Source organism: Schistocerca nitens, chromosome 12, assembly GCF_023898315.1.
Source record: "Schistocerca nitens isolate TAMUIC-IGC-003100 chromosome 12, iqSchNite1.1, whole genome shotgun sequence".
NCBI classification, from domain to species: Eukaryota; Metazoa; Arthropoda; class Insecta; order Orthoptera; family Acrididae; genus Schistocerca; species Schistocerca nitens.
The window spans coordinates 29,407,984-29,423,468 of NC_064625.1; the positions used below are offsets into that span (position 1 = coordinate 29,407,984).

Here is a 15,485-nt window from a genome sequence, read left to right on the forward strand (position 1 = left end):
CTGTGTCTTTCTTTGACGTTCAGTGCTCGGGATGATACACTTCGGTGACTGACTGCTCATTCTCCTCGCTTCCTACACTACGCCACAGCCGGCATACGGCTTACGCGAGCCTCAGCTGTGCGTGACGTCACGGCAGGCCCATTGGCCCAATGACAAAAGCGCAACGCCCACCGAGGAAACAATCGAGAGTGCTCGCCATGCGCATTGGCTACTTTTGACTGTGGCTGTCAACTGTTCACATGTTCTGTAGCAAGGAGTTGTATACATTAGAAAAATCGAGAGTATGGATTTCTGTGCGGCCGTCTTAGTACTCCCGAAGAGACTGAAAGTTTTTCTTAGATTTGGGGGTGTCAGATATCTAAATCTGCTTATGATATTGTCACCACGATTGTCATGCTCTCAACTTATGTTTGTATAGATTTCGTGAATGGTAAGTACAATTGCTAAGACTAACTTTTTTGTGCTCAATTTGTTTGTTATAAAACATCCCTTTTAAAAACGAAATAATGCTTTGCGTGTGTGCCTTTCGTAAAACCTGTTACAGTTCGTCTTAGCTGAAGGAAGTGTGCGTATTTATCTTTGTTGAAGAAAGCGTGCAGTGCAATCGGTACGTCTTGCATATTATGAATGTTCTGTCAGATGTCTTTCAACCGTTAATACGTTAGTAGAAAATGAATCAAATTGAAAGAGGAATGAATCTGTAATTTCCAAGATCATTTTAGCATGTTCTTGACAATTTCTTTTATTGGTTGCAATATAGATTTGCAGGTACTCTGACAACAATTACGCGAAATTTCAGTTGCAACCAATAAAATTTTCAGTCACAAGAGGAAATTAACATGCTCTGAAGTTATATAAAGTTTGTGGGTGTAAAGCTGAACAAATTATTTAATAATCACTGCATCGTAACGAGGTGTGTCGCAAAAAAATGTGTACGGTAGAATGCTTTCAGCTGAACTCTGTTGGTTTGGTTGTGCTTGCATATTTGATTTGTAGTGCAGCCTAAGGTCTAAGATGAGTTGAAAGGTGATCATTTGGCTGAATGTTGGCGAAACCAATTAACTTGAATGCCAAATAAAAGCTGTGGTAAGTGATTGACCCCAGCGTAGGCTAATGTTTACGTTCGCGCCATATTTTATGGGTAGATTTCAGCCTAACGCTAGTTAGGCCATACTTATTTTAGTTACTCGTCTTAGGGAGATTATTATACTGTATAGCTACCTGTACTTTGTAAAGCCCTATTTCCCATTTCTCTCGTGAGCGACTCCTGCTTGCAGTCTATGGAATGTCCAGTAGGTAGGTGGAATGAAGTAAATGAGCAGCGCAGTTCATGTATGTGTGCATGCGGCGGCATTTAGAATAACGGAGTGCGTTTCCAAGGAATTGTTTTAAATTTCTCCTCCTGTATTTTTTTTTTCCTCTTTCAGGCAAATGAAGGCGCCGATGATACGATCAGCAGGATTGGCTGACGATAGACTTTCCGAATTCACAAAATCGGAACATTCCCCAGCAAGCATGTTTAAATGGTGAATTAACAGGTGGTGACTTGCACCGAGAAGGACCACAGACCCGTAAGTATATAGAAAGATCAAATCTTGTTTCGGGGCTCAAGAGAGAATTTGGGTGTTGTAGGCCTATATTAATAGATTGACCAGGTACACTGAAACGAGGACTAGAATTCTGGATCACACTACGATATTTTCTATAGTGCATGAGGATACTGAGTTTGTTAATCAACAATGTATTATCAGCATCCGAAAATACGCTAATTGTGTAATATCGGCCGGAAAGGGGGAGAAGGGCACTCAAAGAACTTAAATATTCAGAACATTAAACGTAACAACATTCAAAAACTGGTGCAGTCTGAAGAGAGAGTGCTACATTAGTCGGGGATAGAAACGGGGAAATAAGAATGATTAAGACGGCGAAATGCGATCAAAAGCTCGGCAGTGAAAGTGACAAAGGTCTTTTTTTCGCAATGGATCTAGCGAAAACTCACAAAGCAGTGGGATCTAATGTTGTTGTTGTTGTGGTCTTCAGTCCTGAGACTGGTTTGATGCAGCTCTCCATGCTACTCTATCCTGTGCAAGCTTCTTCATCTCCCAGTACCTACTACAACCTACATCCTTCTGAATCTGCTTAGTGTATTGATCTCTTGGTCTCCCTCTACGATTTTTACCCTCCACGCTGCCCTCCAATGCTAAATTTGTGATCCCTTGATGCCTCAAAACATGTCCTACCAACCGATCCCTTCTTCTAGTCAAGTTGTGCCACAAACTTCTCTTCTCCCCAATCCAATTCAATACCTCCTCATTAGTTACGTGATCTACCCACCTTATCTTCAGCATTCTTCTGTAGCACCACATTTCGAAAGCTTCTATTCTCTTCTTGTCCAAACTATTTATCGTCCATGTTTCACTTCCATACATGGCGACACTCCATACAAATACTTTCAGAAACGACTTCCTGACACTTAAATCTATACTCGATGTTAACAAATTTCTCTTCTTCAGAAACGATTTCCTTGCCATTGCCAGTCTACATTTTATATCCTCTCTACTTCGACCATCATCTAATACTTTAGAAAAAAAGGAAAAAGATTCCGATCCGTTATGTTGAGTGCGACCATTCAACATGGCGACTATGACGTCATACTTGCGCGCGTTCTGAAAAACAAATATTGTAGTTTAATAGCCGTGCGGTGTATTTGTTGAAGTACATTGCAATGGACCCATCTCGGCTACTGTTGACAAGTACAGTATTTACTTAAAGTTCACTCGACTGGCCAATTTCGGCTTCAGATAACCAAGCGTTGTGTCGGAGACATGAGCATAGTTTCTATGATCACTGTTACCACTGTATTCAGTAATATTCTTTTTAAGTTTGACGATTGGACGTATATGTACCATATCCGCTGCAAAATAATCTGATTTATTGATTATCGTGTGTAGAACAATACAAAATGCGTGAAACTAAATTACACCTTTAATTTCCTTGGCAGTCTGTACAGTTCTAGGCTAGTGTATAGCACTTTTTTGTGTGTTTTTGACTTGTTTTCCAGTTTAGGTGGAAGTAGTGACTGGATCTAGTTTCATGGTCATGTATTGAGCTGTTTGCAGGCAGCAGACGAATATTTTTGTATGTATGTTAAGAGTCTAGAAAATGTATTCAGATGGATGGTCAGAATTTCCGGCTTTTTGTAAAAGTCGGTACAATGGGCCCTATTGCTACTATTATTTTCTGTGTTATTTTCTGTATTTTGAAGACACTTAGCATGTTTACATCACTTCTTCCCCAGAATGATTCCATAAATGAGGATTGGATGCATATGTCCAAAGTCACTCACTTTGAGACATGGTGCTCACAAAGTGTAACATGCTGTGAACAGATTGTCAGTTTTTTGACATGTTCTATCCTTTTCAGCTGAACCTACATTCAACCCCAAGACTGTGGTGTCAGTTATACATTCTGATGCATTATCATTAATTTTTAACTCCATTGTTTTTTATTCAACTGAAGTACACACGGTTAAAGTTACTTTTTTTCAATGACCAGTTATGAACATTGTGGAAGGCTGCATAAACTTTTACTGTCAGGTGTTTGGAGTTCTAGCTCTTCTCACTATGTTGCTGTCATCAGCAAACAGTATTTTTTCTCCACATCTGACTCACTGTGGGCAATTGGTAATATAAGTAAGAAAAAAGATAGGGCCTAATACACTCCCCAGTGGGGCACCTGTGTTGATATATTTTGGATCTGATAGGTGTTTGGAAGGATTTCTACTAAAAGTATGATGGATCTCAACTCGCGGCACCAAGTTTTCTAGGCGTGACTTAAACCAGTTTTTAACCACACCCCTTGTTCCTAATAACTCTAATTTATGCAAAGAAATTCTGTGCTGTTTCGAATGCTTTCACATATGTCAATACATAACCCTTACCTTTCATGGAGTGTGCTGTAGAAACAAGCAAGTTAATATGAGATAAAAGCTAAGCACAAAACTCCATTCACTTGATCATCATTCAATGCTTCAAGAATGACTTTTGTAAACTGTGCAATAGCATGTTATGTACCTCTCCTCGTCCTGGAATCATATTATTCATTAAAAAGGTTAAATTTATTTAAATATTGCATTAATGTATTTTCATTAGTTTTTCAACAATTTTGGAAATGGACAGTAAAGAGATTAGTGTGTAGTTTTCTAAATTTTCCATTCCACCAATTTTAAGTATGGGTATTACTTTTTCTTGCATTAGGTACTCAGGAAAACAGATTGGAATGATCTGTTGACTATTTGTCAGTATGGCTCTTTGGTATTTGCACATTCTTTAAGGACACAGCTTGATTTCATCTGGACCAATTGAGATTTTATTTTTTACTTGTACAATTTTTAAATAAATGCTGTTTAAGTAAACACTCAAAGTTTGTGATTTCTTTTAGGTGGCTTATTTGACTGCCTTTGTTTTCAATTTGTGAATTAGTGTTTTTGCACAATGTTGCTGTCTTCTGTTTGATAATGTTCTAGGCTGCTTTTCTTTTGTTCTGTGCCTGTGATAGTATGTTATGGTTTGTAAGTCTTTTATCAGCTACCAGGACCTTCCTCTAAATTCTACTATAGTATTTCTAAGAGTTTCAGATGCATTTTTAATCTCTGGTTGCCTATACAGGGTTAACAATAATGAAACTGACCAACTGCAGGGACAGATTACTGACTGGAAGTTGAGGAAAAAAAGATCATATGAACAAGTGTACAGAAATGAGTTTTTGCCGTGGTACATGGTGCTGGTGAATGACAGTTCCTCTCACCACGTGCTGTGTGTTCCTTGTGTGTTGTAGGCTGTGTGACAGACACTGCATACTGTAAGCAGCAGAATGGTCTGATATTCATGTTGGCAACAAGCCGAGATGGTGTTTGTGTATGGCCAAGCATAGGGAAATGGTTGAGAGGCAGCACAGCTATACCAAAACAAGAGCCCTCATAGGCAACAACATAACCCATCATTTCAAGCCCTTTTTGGGTGTTTATTTGATCACGAGTCCTTTCAGAGTGACTTAACATGCAGGAAAGTGGTGGACTGTGCGTACACCAGATTTAGAACACTGGGTTCTACAGGATATTGAGACAAACATTTGGCCACCCAGCATAGTGTAAACCAAAGTACAATTGTGTGCATCCTGCATGACAACTGGTACTATCCCTATCATCTCAATCTCATGGAGACCACTTTGAACATCCAAAATTATTGAGAAAGTAATGTATTGTGCAGTAGCTTCACACCTTCATGAAAATAAAGCTTTAACAAAATGTCAGATTGGTTTCCAGAAACGTTTTCCAACGGAAAATGCTATGTATACTTTCACTAATGAAATATTAAATGCTCTGAGTAACCGGAAGTCACCCGTTGGGATTTTTTGTGATCTCTCAAAGGCTTTTGATAGTGGAATACTTCTAGATAAGCTCAAGTACTGTGATATGAATGGGACAGTGCTCAAATGGTTTAAATCTTACCTAACTGGAAGAGTGCAGAAAGTTGAAATAAGCAATTCACATAATATGCAAAAAACCTGGCAGATTTCTCAATATGGGGAACAATCAAGAATTCAGTCTAAAATCCTCTGCTGTTCTTAATATATATTAATGACTTCCCATTCTATAGTCACGAAGATGCAAAGGTGGTACTTTTTGCCGATGATAAAAGTATAGCTATCACACCCAACAGACAAGAATTAACTGATGAAATTGTAAATGATGTTTTTTCAGAAAATCATTAAGTGGTTCTCTGCAAATGGGCTCTCATTAAACTTGGGCAAAACACAGTATATACAGTTCCACACAGTAAATGGAATGACACCATCAATAAATAGACTTTGATCAGAAATTGGTAGCTAAGGTAGAATGGGTGACTGGAATTCGTCAGTAGGAAAAGGGAGAGAAGAAAACATAGTCGGTGAATATGGATTGGGGGGAAGAAATGAAAGAGGAAGCCGCCTTGTAGAATTTTGCGCAGAGCATAACTTAATCATAGCTAACACTTGGTTCAAGAATCATAAAAGAAGGTTGTATACCTGGAAGAATCCTGGAGATACTAAAAGGTATCAGATAGATTATATAATGGTAAGACAGATTTAGGAACCAGGTTTTAAATTGTAAGACATTTCCAGGGGCAGATGTGGATTCTGACCACAATCTATTGGTTATGAACTGCAGATTGAAACTGAAGAAACTGCAAAAAGGTGGGAATTTAAGGAGATGGGACCTGGATAAACTGAAAGAACCAGAGGTTGTAGAGAGTTTCAGGGAGAGCGTAAGGGAACAATTGACAGGAATGGGGGAAAGAAATACAGTAGAAGAAGAATGGGTAGCTCTGAGGGATGAAGTAGTGAAGGCAGCAGAGGATCAAGAAGGTAAAAAGACGAGGGCTAGTAGAAATCCTTGGGTAACAGAAGAAATATTGAATTTAATTGATGAAAGGAGAAAATATAAAAATGCAGTAAATGAAGCAGGCAAAAGGGAATACAAACGTCTCAAAAATGAGATCGACAGGAAGTGCAAAATGGCTAAGCAGGGATGGCTAGAGGACAAATGTAAGGATGTAGAGGCTTGTCTCACTAGGGGTAAGATAGATACTGCCTACAGGAAAATTAGAGACCTTTGGAGAGAAGAGAACCACTTGTATGAATATCAAGAGCTCAGATGGCAACCCAGTTCTAAGCAAAGAAGGGAAGGCAGAAAGGTGGAAGGAGTATATAGAGGGTTTATACAAGGGCGATGTACTTCAGGACAATATTATGGAAATGGAAGAGGATGTAGATGAAGATGAAATGGGAGATAAGATACTGCGTGAAGAGTTTGACAGAGCACTGAAAGACCTGAGTCGAAACAAGGCCCCGGGAGTAGACAACATTCCATTAGAACTACTGATGGCCTTGGGAGAACCAGTCATGACAAAACTCTACCATCTGGTGAGCAAGATGTATGAGACAGGCGAAATACCCACAGACTTCAAGAAGAATATAATAATTCCAATCCCAAAGAAAGCAGGTGTTGACAGATGTGAAAATTACCGAACTATCAGTTTAATAAGTCACAGCTGCAAAATACTACTGCGAATTCTTTACAGACGAATGGAAAAAGTGGTAGAAGCGGACCTTGGGGAAGATCAGTTTGGATTCCGTAGAAATGTTGGAACACGTGAGGCAATACTAACCTTACGACTTATCTTAGAAGAAAGGTTAAGAAAAGGCAAACCTACGTTTCTAGCATTTGTAGACTTGGAGAAAGCTTTTGACAACGTTAACTGGAATACTCTCTTTCAGATTCTGAAGGTGGCAGGGGTAAAACACAGGGAGCGAAAGGCTATTTAAAATTTGTACAGAAACCAGATGGCAGTTATGAGTCGAGGGGCATGAAAGGGAAGCAGTGGTTGGGAAAGGAGTGAGACAGGGTTGTAGCCTCTCCCCGATGTTATTCAATCTGTATATTGAGCAAACAGTAAAGGAAACAAAAGAAAAGTTCGGAGTAGGTATTAAAATTCATGGAGAAGTAAAAACTTTGAGGTTTGCCGATGACTTTGTAATTCTGTCAGAGACAGCAAAGGACTTGGAAGAGCAGTTGAACGGAATGGACAGTGTCTTGAAAGGAGGATATAAGATGAACATCAACAAAGCAAAACGAGGATAATGGAATGTAGTCAAATTAAATTGGGTGATGCTGAGGGGATTAGATTAGGAAATGAGAAACTTAAAAGTAGTAAAGTAGTTTTGCTATTTAGGGAGTAAAATAACTGATGATGGTCGAAGTAGAGAGGATATAAAATGTAGACTGGCAATGGCAACGAAATTTTCTGAAGAAGAGAAATTTGTTAACATCGAGTATAGATTTAAGTGTCAGGAAGTCGTTTCTGAAAGTATTTGTATGGAGTGTAGCCATGTATGGAAGTGAAACATGGACGATAAATAGTTTGGACAAGAAGAGAATAGAAGCTTTCGAAATGTGGTGCTACAGAAGAATGCTGAAGATGAGATGGGAAGATCACGTAACTAATGAGGAGGTACTGAATAGGATTGGGGAGAATAGGAGTTTGTGGCACAACTTGACTAGAAGGGATCGGTTGGTAGGACATGTTTTGAGGCATCAAGGGATCAGAAATTCAGCATTGGATGGCAGCTTGGAGGGTAAAAATCGTAGGGGGAGACCAAGAGATGAATACACTAAGCAGATTCAGAAGGATGTAGGTTGCAGTAGGTTCTGGGAGATGAAGCTTGCACAGGATAGAGTAGCATGGAGAGCTGCATCAAACCAGTCTCGGGACTGAGGACCACAACAACAACAAGGTAGAATATTCAAAATTTCTAGGTGTATGCATTGATGAGGGGTTGAACTGGAAAAACACACTGAAGATCATCTGAAACATTTTGAGTTCAGCTACTTATGCTATCTGGGTCATTGCAAATTTTGGTGATATACACATCAGTAAATTAGCTTACCACATCTATTTTCATTTTCTGCTTTTGTATGGAATCATATTCTGGGGTAACTCATCATTGAGTAAAAGTGTTCATTGCACAAAAGCATGTAATCAGAATAATTGCTGGAGTTCATCCAAGATCATCCTGCAGTCACTTATTTAAAGAGCTAGGGATCTTCACTGTAGTCTCACAATATTTATATATATTCACTTATGAAATTTGTTAATAACAATCCAAATGAATTCAAAAGTAATAGCAGTGTACATGGCGACAAAATTAAGAGAAAGGATGATCTTCACTACTCGAGGTTAAATCTAGCTTTTGACTCAGAAGGGGATAAATTATGCTGCCACAAAAGTCTTTGGCCACTTACCTAATAGCATCAAAAGTCTGACAGATGTGCCATATAGCATTTAAAAGGAAATTAAAAGAATTTCTGAATGGCAACTCGTTCTACTCATTAGATGAATTTGTGGATATAGTAAGTGGGTAATTTTCCCACCCCCACCCCAAAAAAATTAATAATATCGAGTGTCGTGTAATATTTTGTGTAACGTAATATCTTGGATAGACACCTTTTATTAACCTGAGATGTTCCACATTACGAAGTGTCATATTCATGATGTATGGAACAAGTACTAATCTAATCTGTGATGTAGATGTGATGCAGCTCTGTGCTGTGTTCTTGGATCTCCCCTCCCCCCCCCCTCCCCACCACAACACCCCATTCCATAGTGCACACTGTCCATTTCTGGACCCATGTTCAATGGACATCTTTTTCTGCATTTGCAGTCAGGAAACCATACCTGCAGTTTGTTGGTTTTATTATTGTCATCCTGTATATTTATTTCTGAAGTCGCGATAGAGCACAATGATGCAGGGGAATACTTCTTCTAATTGTTTAAATGTGGACATGAAAGCTAAACATTTTGTTGGCATTTACTTCAGCATACACACCTACAGACTCTTCATATTGTAACTGGGGTGAAAATTCACGCAGGTTTGACTTTGAGAACACCCTTCTGTATACTTTTAATTTAGATGGCTTTTCTACATAGTTATTAACTTTTAATATATGAAACATGATCTGATGGGCCTAGATTTTGAACATGGCTGTATCTGTTGTTACATGATCTATAAATGTAGTTTGTTTGATACTCTAGTGGAAGAATGTACTAGTGAAGACATGCCATAAATGTACAGAATATTTTGGTAGGCATTTCTATCATCTGACTCCATTATACTGATATTTAAATCCCTTACCTGGTGTTTGGTTTATTTTTGAGGGGGGAAAAGTACCCATGGTATCACTGGGGCATTGGCACAAACAAAATACAATTCTTTGCAACATGCTGTGTTCTTGTATTTCAGTAGCTGACGGTTCAACATGTTTATCAACAGTAGATGCAAAACATCATTTCTGACTCTAAATGAAATATCAGTACCTCTTTTCACATAAATACATTGAACCACCTTTCATAGTGTCTACTATAGAAACAAGGAAGTTCTTATGAGCTGTGTAGTGTTTGCAAATTAACTTCTAGTTGCTGAAATTTTTTTAATAATTTGTATATTTTGGTGGAAGGCTGTTAAACATTTAGTTACACTTATTGTGGTGGCCTCCTCTACCTCCTCCTGTTCAAAATTAAAAAGTCATTCAAATGGGGATTTCGGTTGCTGTTGTTTCCTCTTCTGGTAATGTTTCTCTTGTGTTATCTGTTGCTGCTGCTGTTATTGGTGTGGATGTACATGCTTTGGCCATTTACTTTCTATCTTCAGATATTGTTTCTAGGTCTTTTATTGCTGCTGCTGCTGTTGTTTTTCTGTGAGCACTTAGTTCTGTAACTGGTGTTTGTGCATGTTCTATTATCGCTGCTGGATTTGTTAGTAGGGAAAAGTTTTCCAGGACCTTAATGGCTTTGGTTGTACAAGATACTTTGCAGATATCCTTTGCTGTTGGTAACATTTTCATATTTCTCACTTCTAGAGAAAACACTTACAACAAACATTTTGATCATGTGCCTGAATAATGATATGCATTCCTGGTATTGTAAAGTGCTTTCTTTCCAGATCTAAAGTGAGAAAAAACCACTTTTAAAGTGGACTGCTAGATCTTTTAGTAAGTCCTGGTGGCTTTGTGGATCTCATTCTTTACACAGGAAGATTTGATAAGGTCATAAATGTGTGGTATGCCTACCACAATCAGTTTCTGATCACCTAATATACACAATGTCTCTCTTAATACTCTGCTTGCTATTTTGTATTCATTTTTATATATGGCATTTGTGCTGTCTACTATCACAATACATTGATTCTGTGTGACAGTTTCTGTTTATATAGTTGTTAGGAATTTCTTGCACATCTGCTCCAGGTTCACAGCACAAGCAGTATTGAGATCTTGAAAAATTCCTGTTGATCCTCAGCCCTGGATGTCAGAAGGAAAAACTGTACTAACACTTTTTGATGATCCTTTGTTTAAATTATTGCATGGTTTGTTTACCTTTGATTCACAACAGTCAGTTTCTACAAGTGTTCTATGTCATAACAGGTGCAGTAAGACATTTTGGTGCTGGCACCAACAGAAATTCAGAATTACCTGTTAGGTTGTAATTGGCCAGTCTTGTGAAACTAAATAAGGTAAATATGTATAAACAATAACTGACATGGAGACATTCAGCATTGTTCAACACTTTGTTTTAGTTGTGGTGGGAAGGTACACTCCCTTCAGTTATAGTTGATAAAAGTACAACAAAAATGAAAATGCTGATTGCATTCTACACCTTTGAGCTATATAGCTAAGCTAAAGGTAATATATGAAAAAAAGGCATTACTTTACTAAATTACCTGAGACATACTAATGCAGTATCATGCTGAATTTCTCCCTTCCCTTCCATAAGCTTTCCCTCTTGCCCAGCTAAGGAGGGATGTGATCAGAACACTTCATCCATGTTAAACTGAACTGTTTAAAATTTCTACTACAGTTCTAAGTTTCCCAGTTTCCATGTTGGGAACATTGTCTTGAAGAAATCACATGCTCCATCCTTGCCCAGTTGGTACTTGTGCTGCGTCAATATGCTAGTTAAACATGAAAATTTAAACTACAGTATTATTTATTCATTCATTCATTCATTCATTCATTCATTCAGGGATCATCCCACAATTTTATTGGGTTGGATCATAAGTTCATAGCATGTTCCCATAATTTAAACAAACACAACAGATACACATAACAGACTTGAGTTACCAATAATATATTCTTCTCTATTTACAACAGTCTGCCAACATTGGGAAACTTTTTCTTTCTGCGACAGTGGAAGCCACATTGTTTTGAGGTGAAGCACTCGTCAAGCAATGTTTGGAGTTCATTTTTCTCTGGAAAGGAAGTTCCTTGGAGGTTGGTCGATAGAGGGGTAAAGGTGAAAATGTAATGGGGCAAGAGCAGGTGAATTAGGTAGGTGGGGAATGACATCTCAGTCCAACTCTTGTATAGTGTATTTTGTCAGTATAGCAGAATGTGGGCAAGTGTTATTGTTTAATACATTGCTTCATGAACTATTCCTGGTCATTGTTCTTGGATTGCATCTGAAAGTAGTCTCAGCTGTTGACATTAAATGTCAGCAGTGGTGATTACACATTGGGGAAGCAAGTCAAATTATACCACATTGTTGCTGTTCCACCAGATGCGTAATGTTATGTTTTGTGGGTGCACGCTGGTCTTTATACGTGGAGTTGCTACTTTGTTTGGGGTCACCCTTGCTTTTCCTTATGTTTGCTTAGACACACCATTTCTTGTCACCAGTAGTGATAAAGACAGAAATGGTGTCAAACAGAAGAATAAGTAGGAAATGTTCAGATTTCTCCACTTGGTACTCGATTTTGTCATGTCCACAGCTCCACTCAGTATCTTGAAACAACAAAAAGACAATATGTAAACTCATATAGCCACAGTGAACTACAAATGAAAAAAATGCAATTGATAAATAAACCCCTAGTTACAGGAATTCCAATATAGGAAAAAAAAATGGTACAAACTTATGCAGCAACTAATGTAGAGAATTTGTCATCATAATACAATGAAAATATACTGTAAAGTGGGGCAACTTTGCCCTTAGAGGGTGGCAGGTTTGATTGGGGGGGGGGGGGGAGAGAGCAGGAGGTAGCTTTACTCCAACTCAGTAAAAGGTTTAAATTCTGCCTAACACCTGTTCTTATGAAAATTTTGGAACAGTTCAGATTCTGTCCAACGATTGACAATTTCTACTACCTCACATGTTTGAGTTAATCTGCCACTCACTATGTTGGGTATTTTCTGGTATAACAAAATCTGTACTATTGTATTTTTGAGGAGTTTTTTGTCAAGGAAAAGGGGTATTTTGCTGCCAGAAAACTACCTAAACAGAAGTAAAAAGACATTAATTTATATGTGGAAATTGTCTGAATAGGGTAGTCAATCTTTTTCTTTTACGTCCCATCTACTATTGTATATCTGTAGGTAGTAAAATTTTCTAACTGCTCTCTGGTTCCACAGTAATGATGATTTATAAAGTAGGAAGAAACTTTATAAAGTAAAGTTTATAAAGCAACGTTACAGCAAGTTAAAGTATGTTAATAATTTGTCAAAATTTATGAAAATCTAATGAAAATTTTTTAAAACTTCTACCAACCCACTGCCCATTGTGAAAGAAGGAATACTCAGCAGTGGGTGGTAGGGACAAGGTTGGCTACCACTGGTCTAAATCATCCCTGCAAACTTATAATCAACATATTATCATTGTGTGATTGAAAGCAGCCATGATGGTTATTTTCTGGGGAAAACGGGACAACTTTGCACCATCTACGAAGTGGACCAGAGTAGTTTCACAGTAGTTTCATTACTTTTAGACCTGATTCAGCTTGGGATGAATCTTGTTACATTGTAAATGATTACTGCTACAAGATTTAGGTTGCTATAGTAAAGGATAAACGGGAGCTAGAACCTTACCAATATGCAGTTTATAGCACTGAAAATCTGAAAGAGTGCCTGGAATCCATACAAAATGAAACACTTGCTTGACATGTCACAAAAGTGCTTCTTAACCAGTGACAGGCACTAGTAAACAGTGCTTGATTAATGTAGTGATGAAGACCTACAGCAGAACAAATTCCTGATGAAAGTGTGGACAAATATTGTAAATAATACAGGAGAAATCAAACTGAAGTGCTAAGAGCATCTGCAGCAAATGAAGAGAGCCTGTCAGAACCACAGGAAAAACCAAAACCAATCGGCAAGGAAACTGGTGTGTTTGTGGTTACATGTATGAAAATAAACACTACACTGGTATTCCTGGCATCGGTAGTCTTATTGAAGATGGAGCAAGCATAAATACCATGATCCCATCTCTTAATAACTGTTCATGGCCCGTAGATAAAGATCTACTTTCTCGCAAATGGGATGATACAGTTGAAAAGCAAAAGAGTAATTTTGTCAGTCCTGGAGTTGCTCGATACTGATGAATGTGTGCAAAATATTTTGCTAGTATCGTCACTGACATTTTGACACAATAACACACCTAATAAAAACATTGGCCTTTTCTTTGATAGCAAAATGACATTAAATTTTATTCGTGTTTCATACTTTTTTACATCTTGCTTAAAGTTCTCTTTAATGCTAAAAAGTACACAAATATTGTTTTACGATAGTCATATAAGGCAGCTCAATAAATTTTAAAGGGGGAGTATTGTGTCAAGCTGTCATTCTCTCATAAGGTAGTGTTTAAGTTTAGTAGAGCAAAGCTACCTGCTCCAGGGGCTACTTTGCTCCAATTTTTAAAACATTATAAAATTTCAAAAATTGTATGCTACTAGCTGGTTTTCACATTGTTTTAAAACAGACTACACTGATCAGCTAAAACATTATGACGACTGACCTACTATTGATATAAACCCGTCCTGGCGATAGGAGCTTCACCTGGCAAGGAATGACTTCTGATCAGACAAGCGCATGGTGCATGTAGTATCAGTGAGCGTGCTGTGTGTAGAACGGGGAAGGCATGTGATCTGAGATTGACTGAGAACAGACTGTGATGGCCTGGAGATTCAGGACAAGCATTTGGGAAACTGCACATCTTGTCAGGTGTTCAAGGAGTACTTGGGTGAGTGTCTTCAACATGTGGTGAAACCAAGTTGAAACCACATCCAACATCGTGAGGTTAGGTAGCGACCCCTCGTTACAGGTGTTAGACCTGGTAGGCTGGACAGACTGGTAAAACAGGACAGGCAGCGAACTGTGGCAGAACTAATGTCAGACTTTAATGCTGGACTGATTACAAGTGCACTGAACACTCCTAACATGGGCCTCCACAGCTGATGATCCATGCATGTGCCAATGTTAGAACCATGACATCGGCAACTATGACTGAAATGGGCACCTGACTATCAGCGCTGGACTTCGGTGCAATGGCAGAGTGTTGCATGGTCTGATGAATCTCAATACCTTCTTCATCATGTTGATGGGAGGGCACGAATCCATCATCTTCCAGGGGAACAGCTCCTTGGCACCTATACTGCAGGCTGGAGACAAGCTGACAGCAGCTCCATTAAAAGCTCTGGGGAACATTCACTTGGGATCGACAGGTCCACTGGAGCTCGTGCAAGGCCTCACGTTGTCCTAGGAGTATCGTACACTGGTTGGTTCATGGCGATCGTATTTCCCGATTGTAGTGGCATTTTTCGACAAGATAATGCACCATGTCATAAGGCTAGGAGTGTGATGGAGTGGTTCAAGGAACACAGTGGCGAGTTCCAACTTGCCGGATCTGAACCCGATTGAACACGTCTGGGATGTGATTGAATGTGGCATCAGAGCTCAGTGCCTCCCTCCCTGGAATTTACGGGAGCAGATGTGATGCCGGCTCCCTCCAGTGACCTACCAAGGCCTCACTGCTTGCATGCCATAATGCATTGCTTCTGTTATCTGTGCCAAAAGTGAACATACTTGCTATTAGGAAGGTGTTAATAATGTTCTGGCTGATCAGGGT

General features: G+C 38.8%; 1 long non-coding RNA gene across 1 annotated transcript in view; it reads left to right on the forward strand.

Moving 5' to 3' along the window:
* The first annotated feature begins 232 nt into the window (after window positions 1-232).
* LOC126215216 (uncharacterized) overlaps window positions 233-15,485 on the forward strand; it is an 82,284-nt gene continuing 67,031 nt past the window's right edge. Inside the window, exons 1-2 of the long non-coding RNA XR_007542105.1 lie at window positions 233-430; window positions 1,428-1,571. This is a non-coding gene — a long non-coding RNA (uncharacterized LOC126215216). The remainder of the gene's footprint in view (window positions 431-1,427; window positions 1,572-15,485) is intronic.